Here is a 7,306-nt window from a genome sequence, read left to right on the forward strand (position 1 = left end):
TATGAAAAAAATCAGACTTCACTGTTTCCCTTACATGAATTTTTCATGTCTTGGGGTTCATTTTAGCAGGGAGTGCTAAGGGGATTAAATTTAAGGATTGCTGAGCTACATCCCCAAACATTTTTTTGTTTTGAGGCAGGATCTCACCAAGTTTTCAGGACAGACTTAGAAGTCTTGACCCTCCTGCTTCAGCCTTCTGAGTAAGAGATTATAGACATGCCCACACCCCACACCCAACAAAACAGACTACATTTGAGAAGTAATGTTGTTGTAAATTTCAGGAAAAATTGCAGTGAATTCAAGGCCAGTCTTTTCTACATAGTGAGTTTAAGACCAGCGTGAACCATACAGTGAGACCCTGCCTCAAAAATAAAAAAACAGCTTTATGATCAACTTTTTTGCAAATAAAGTTGTAGTGAAATTACACATAAGTGAGGCTGTTTATTTGGTTTCATCTAATCCCAATAAGTGATTCTGTCCAAGTAATCTATCTCAGACATGAGATACATCTAGTGAGAAAGAGTGTCCATGCTGGTATGTGAGAAATTCCTTTTTTAAAATACTCTTGACTTGTGGCTATCTGGGTGTGTGTCAGAACTAATGAGCTTGTTTCCAAAACAGACAAAGCAGTAGTGTCAAGTATCTTGTATTTAGCTTTTACAGCTTACAAAGGGTAAAATAAGCAGATAGTGGAACATTATTAGAGGTGATTTACTGCATGTAAATATTATGTATTACATATTTGAATGTTGTTAGCTACTTTGTACCCTTCAAATAAATGGGAACTAGATATTTTTGTTTGCAAAAAATATATTTTAGACTATTTTTCTAGAATTGTGTACAAAATACATCCATAAGTGTGAACATATGGAAATAAAAGCAGAAAAATAATTGTGATTAGTACAGTTCTGAAAATTTCCAAAAGGACTATATTTCAGTGAATGGTATGATTTGGACATTATGAGAAGTAGCATAATTAGGAGAAAAACACTAACTTTTTAGCTTAAAAGTCAATGGTACAGTCTCTGAATCATTCTGTTGTAGTATATCTAGTTGATGAGTCAGACAAAATGTATTGCTTTCTGTAAACGTATTTTCCACAATTGGAAGCAGCTGTTTTTATTGTAGATCCAGCTTTTATCTTACCAATCAGCTCATAGACAAGAAACTTCGAGGACTGCTATGAACTGTGAACCATAGCAGAAGACTCAGAACTTGAATCTAGGGGAAAAAATACTTAGCCATAAGTTTCCGAATAGTTCAGTATTTTATATTTGTATCTGGTTACCATGATAACCATTTATATTACAAATAGTTTGATTTGATTATTAATTAACATTCCTAAATAGTCTTTAATTTATAAATAAAAAATAAAAAGAACTTTTAAAGAACATACTGGACTGAGTAGCTCAGAGGCCTAAGTGCGTGTCTGGCAAGTGCAAAGACCTGGGTTGGATCCTTGGTACTACAGGCTGTGTGGGCCTGGAACCCTGGGCACACCCAGCCAGCCACTGAAACTGGGCATGGTGGCACATGTCTGTAATTCCAGCACTGAGAGGCTGAGACAGAAGGATCACCACAAGTCTGAGCTGTGTAGTGAGATCCTGTTCCAAAAAATTTAAAAAATTATTTATTTATTTATTTTGACCTCGGCATGGTGGCACATGCCTGTACTTCCAGTTATTCAGGAGGCTAAGACAGGAGGATCACATCTTTGAGGCCACCCTGGGCAAATTAGCAAGAATTTATCTCAAAAGTTTAAAAATGTTGGGCTGGTGAGATGGCTCAGTGGTCTAAAGCACCTACTTAGAACAAGCTAAGCTAAGCAAAGCACAGGGACCGCAGTTCAATCCCCCAGCACCACATGCCAGCCAGCCCCGCCCCCTGGTGGGCTGAGCTGGTCACACACACACAAAATAAATAAATAAATAAATAAATATTTAAAAAAATAAAAATAAAAATGTTTAAAAGGAGTAGGGGACATAGGTTGGTGTCAAACACTTGCCTCTCATGCTTGAGGCCCAAGGTTCAATCTCCAGTATCACAAAACTAAGTAAATGAATAAATTTTTTAAATCAAAAACTTAAATTTTATAAACATCTAAATTGTAGGCTGGGTGTAATGGTGCATGCCTGTAATCCCAGCACTTGGGAGGCTAAGGCAGGAGGGTTGTTGTGAGTTCAAGACCAGCCTGAGCTATAAAGTGAGCTCAAGGCCAATCTGAACTGCATAATGAGATCCTGTCTCAAAAAAAAAAAAAAAGAAAAGAAAAGAAAAGAAATAATTTTAGTGGGAAAGATTAACTTAAATGTTACAAAACCTTTTTTGTTCATACTAGGGGTTGCAACAATTCAGGATCTTGTTATGCCAATTAAATGCTCTTAACTCTGAGCTATATTCCAGCTAAAACTATTTTTAACTATATTATCTTAAAAAAAATTGTGAGACTGGGCGTGGTTGTACACACCTGTAATCCCAGCACTTGGGAGGCTGTAAACAGGAGGATCACTATGAGTCCGATCTGGTAGTGAGACCCTGAACACCCTGTAGACCCTTCCCTTAAAAAAAAAAAAATTATGGGGCCAAGGATATAGCTTGCAAGGTTCTGAGTTCAATTCTCAGTACCCAATTAATTAATTAATGTCATCTTTTATTAACCTGGTAATTCTAACACACTTAATCTTTTTTTTTTTTTTTTTTCACCTGGCACCAGGGATTGAACTCAGGCTCTTGCACTTGCCAGGAAGCACTTATTCCACTGAGCCATCTCCCCGACACACACTTAATCTTTTTGCTGTAGCTTACACAAAGATATTTGTAGCATTGCAAAATTAAACATTTTGCTCACTAAGTCATTTCCCTGCTGCTTGATACGTTAGAGTTCCAAACAGTGTGTATCCAAAATCCATACTATTTTCAGTTATAAAGATTAAGATAGATAGTAAGCTTAGTGTCAAAGAAATATATGTTTTATCTAGCCATACTTGTTGGGTTCATTTATTGTGTTCTTTTAGTGATTTATATTCGGCACCAAGAAATTAATCATTTTTCAGCCTAGAATCTTCAGAATTTCAATGAATTACATTTAATCTTTTTTTTTTTTTAAGTTTTCTTGTGATGCCTCCATTCCCTTTTCTCCCCTCCCCTACACCAAAACTATTATTAGTGAGAATTTTATTGTAGCATCTTTGCCCATTTACTTCTTTTCTCACATTGAGGCATCTGTAAGCTGTACGAGTAATTTTTTTTTAATCTTTGATATCTTTGCATTCCTCCTATACAGATTTCAATCAGTATCTTTTGAGACAAGTCAGCCTCAGAACAGCTTCTTGGTCTCTGCTTATTTTTGTGTATAATGTAAAGATTGCTAGATTATTGTGGCTAATTGTTAATTCTTTTTTCTATTTTCATCTTTCTGATACTGTTATCCATGATTTCATCTTATCATTTTGCTATAAAATTCTTCCCTTTTTAAAAAATTGACACAAACCTTTTCTGAAGTCTTGTGTTTTATCTTTAAAAAAAGTTCACTAAATAATGGCCAAATAACATTCAGAGTCTATAATCAGAATTCAAAGTAGTTGCCTTTGTGTATGATTCCAGTTTGTGATACTGTTTGTCTTTTTCCCTTCTTAGTAATAATCTGCTTTCTTATTTACCTGACTTTTTTTTTTTTTTTTTTTTTGGTGGCAGAACCAGGGATTGAACTCAGGCCCTTGCACTTGCCAGGGAAGCACTTATTCTACTGAGCCATCTGCCTGGCCCTGAAGGGGTTTATTTCCAACAAAGAAAAATAATGTACTCCTCATAATCCATCTTGTTCTGTGATTCAGCTATAATTTCTACTTCACTTATATATGTAGAATTTATAAACATAGTTCTGAGGCTCTTATTTTGAGTATTGAGAGACCCAGTAGTGTTTCTACACCCAAATCTTGTCAACTATGAAATTCTCATTTGTATTCTGGGTTTATTTACCTAAATATTCATCTTTGTAGTAAATTGAAATGAGAGATGGTAGAAACTCTCTGGTATCTCTGTATTCTTTAAGAAAGTATCAGATTTTCTTGAATTGGAATGTTGAACTAGAATTTTTAAACTTATAGGGATTTCACACATTCTACCAGACAGATTAAAATTATGCTGTTGAGACAGAAGCACACATTCCTCACTTGATAGAGAAGTCAATAAAGTAGCAACCCCCATGGAAACAACCATGATTTAAGAAAATTACATGGGGGAAGCAGAAAAGTACTTTTTTTGCTGGTAAATAACTGAATAAAAACCCAAATAACTTGTGCTTCAGACTTGTCACTTAGGCACATCTGGTTTTATTGCTGTTGTCCAGGATATAATCCCAGTCCTAGAGAAGCTGTGGTAAAGAGTCAATGAATTGCAGATTCATTTCAGAGGAGCTGTCTCCTCTTCTATAAGCATCTACCAGCATGACAGGGACTTGTCTTATGAATATACCTTAACTTGAATCATTATGTATTTAAGATAGCCGAAATTCGAGATTAGTTGCAGCTCTCCAGTTAGGCATAAATCTCTCTTTAATTTTTATTTTAATACTGAGTGTTAACCATGTCAGTGATGTAAGTAAATTTTTTTTTCCTCTTTGCGGTACCGGGGATTGAACTCAAGACCTTGTACTTGCCAGGCAAGTGCTTATTCTGTTGAACCATCTCCCTGGCCCATAAGTAAATATTTAAGGTGTAAAAATTCTATGATGAGGCTAGGGTATCATTGCTAAAGTACCTGCATAGCATTCACAAATCCCAGGATTCAGTCCCTGTCACTAATAATTAATAAAGTAGACACATAAGCCAAATTAAACCTCTCCCTGAAAATTAAATAGATATTCCATAATAAATATAGGGAGTCAATTTATATATAATAGTAACTAACATTTTTTATTAAGTTTACTGGTATAATTTAGATACACACAATCACATTCATCATAGGGAATTTGTACCTGTACATGAAATACCTTCTTTCCCTCTCCCCAGTTTCCCTCCAGATAACTAACATTTATAAAACATTTTAAATTATTTAAAATGATTTCAAGATTATGTTGTTTTGGTACTTAAAACAACCTTGTGATTTAGAAGTGCTTTACAATGGAGGCAGGAAGATTGCTGTAAATTCAAGGCCAGCTTGGGGTACCTAGTAAGTTCAATGACAAGCTGGAACTCCTAGTGAGACTGTCTCAAACAAAAACAAAACAAAACAAAAAAATACGTGCTTTATTAATTCAGGTATGTTTATTTGCCTCAATCCTGAAAATTGTTGCATATTCAGGAATTAAACCCAAGAGGATGCCTTTCTCCATACTCCCATGTAATTTATTCATACTACACTACATGGCATTTCATTTTATTTTAGATTTAGAAACAGTCTTTGTTGAAATAGATAAGCTGGTTCTTTCTGCACATTATCTTATTCTTGTCTAGCTACCCAGCTACATAATGAGTTTTACAAAGCAGTAATGTTTACACATTTTATGATTTCTGCTGTTAGGCCAATTTTAACATATAGAACTATCATACATCTTTAGCAGGTTGCTACTTATAGATAGTTGACAGCATCATTTTTGTAGTCTTAAATTTATTTACTTTGGATCATTGGGTATTATTTTTTTCAATATCCTCATCCTCTTACTCTTACTACTTCTGTAGCACTGTTTTTGAATGAAAAAATACCTTAAGCTGATGATCAGGCCATACAGATCTGTATCTCAGGGATACAACTTTATTCTCTTTAAATGTGGAATACTGTTAATAGCTCTGCTCTGTGTGAAGAGGGAATTCAAACAGACTTTCAAAAATGAAAAGTGAAAACTTTCCTGAATGAAGTTTTACTCCAATCTCTTATTAAATCCTAAAAATAGGCTGCTGGCCTCCATTACTTTCAGGAAATGAAAAATGGCTCAGAAGCTAAGTTAGCTAAGCCATCTCTCTCTCAATTGTTTCAGTTTCTCAGGAATTGCTGTACAATGCTGCCAATAACGATCTCCGGGGATCTGACCCCCATTCCACCTCCCACTGCCTCCTCTGCAGCTCCAGATGCCACCAAAAGAAGGAGCTTTGAAGAAAGTGCCTGTACCCTCTTTTCCCCTGAGGTGGGTGAGGCCAGGCAGGGTGATTCTCAGGATATCCTGATGATCAAAGGTATAGTTGAAGCCTTCATCAAGACTTTCTTGAAGATGACCAAGAAATTTGGGAAACGTTACCAAATAGTCTAGGAACTGAAGACATCAAGAATGGATGGCACACATGCCACCTGAAACATAATACATGATGACATTCGCATCCCTAAGTAAGCTCCTTGAGGGCAGAGACCATTAAATGCTGTTTTATAATCTCTTCCACCCTGCAATATCTAGTATAGTACTGAACATATAAAAATATACTTAATATGTTAGTTTATGACTGAGAGAGAAGACTAAAAAAGTGCTCTCAAACTCATTTTTTGTCCTAGTACTTAATCTACAGTCGTCCATTTATCAGGAATGGTAGAGTTCAGTAATGTCTCAAGCTTCTTGGCCACTGTTGTCCTTTGTCTTGGCTGTGTGTTTGGGTAGGGAATATGTATCTATTAAGTTTTTTAAGTTTTCAGTATTAACACTTAAAATCTTCATTGATACCTGGGCTTTTATTTCTTAGGTATTTTATTATATTTAGCTCATTAGTGGAATTCTTACCCTATCTGAACAATCCTTCAAGGGGATTTATTGTACTGTTTGCTTTTAAAATCCCTTTATATCTGTTTTTAAGATTTAGTAATAAACAGTCTTGCTTCTTGAATAGATCTTGTCATCACTGTTTTATAGGAGGATATATTACCACAGCTCTTGAATGGCTAGTCCTATATCTCACCTGAGCATTGCTGCCAATGATGTGATTTAAGATATTGCTTAATTAAAAGAAAGCTTATGGTCTACTATTTCTCTTAGAGACAAGGAAATATTAGAAACTTAGCTCTGTTCATTTCTTCCATCACTGTTTTCCTTCAGTGATTTAGTCACTTCATTAAAGAGTTTACTCTGATTTAGACACACATCTTAAAAATCTCATCTTCAAGTACTATATTTCTTATATCTTTTGTGTCTCTAGTTATATGTTAGAATTTTTCGTGAATTTTTTAAAATATAAAAGTGAACATTTCAAATGCTCCTAGATTTTTTTGTTTTAATAAAAATAAGATGGGCATTCATGGGGGGGCTTGTGGGTTAGCTCAATTGTTTAAAGTGCTTTCTTGGGCAAATTCAGGTGCAAAGGACCACAGTTCCATCCCCAGCTCCACA

At 35.2% G+C, this 7,306-nt stretch overlaps 1 protein-coding gene across 4 annotated transcripts in view; it reads left to right on the top strand.

Annotated features, from left to right (window-relative positions):
• The window catches only part of Ash1l (ASH1 like histone lysine methyltransferase), a 227,482-nt gene that overhangs the window by 75,528 nt on the left and 144,648 nt on the right, over window positions 1-7,306 (top strand). The gene's annotated exons all lie outside the window — the stretch shown is intronic.

Source organism: Octodon degus, unplaced genomic scaffold, assembly GCF_000260255.1.
Source record: "Octodon degus isolate 3935 unplaced genomic scaffold, OctDeg1.0 scaffold00032, whole genome shotgun sequence".
In the NCBI taxonomy this organism is placed as follows: Eukaryota; Metazoa; Chordata; class Mammalia; order Rodentia; family Octodontidae; genus Octodon; species Octodon degus.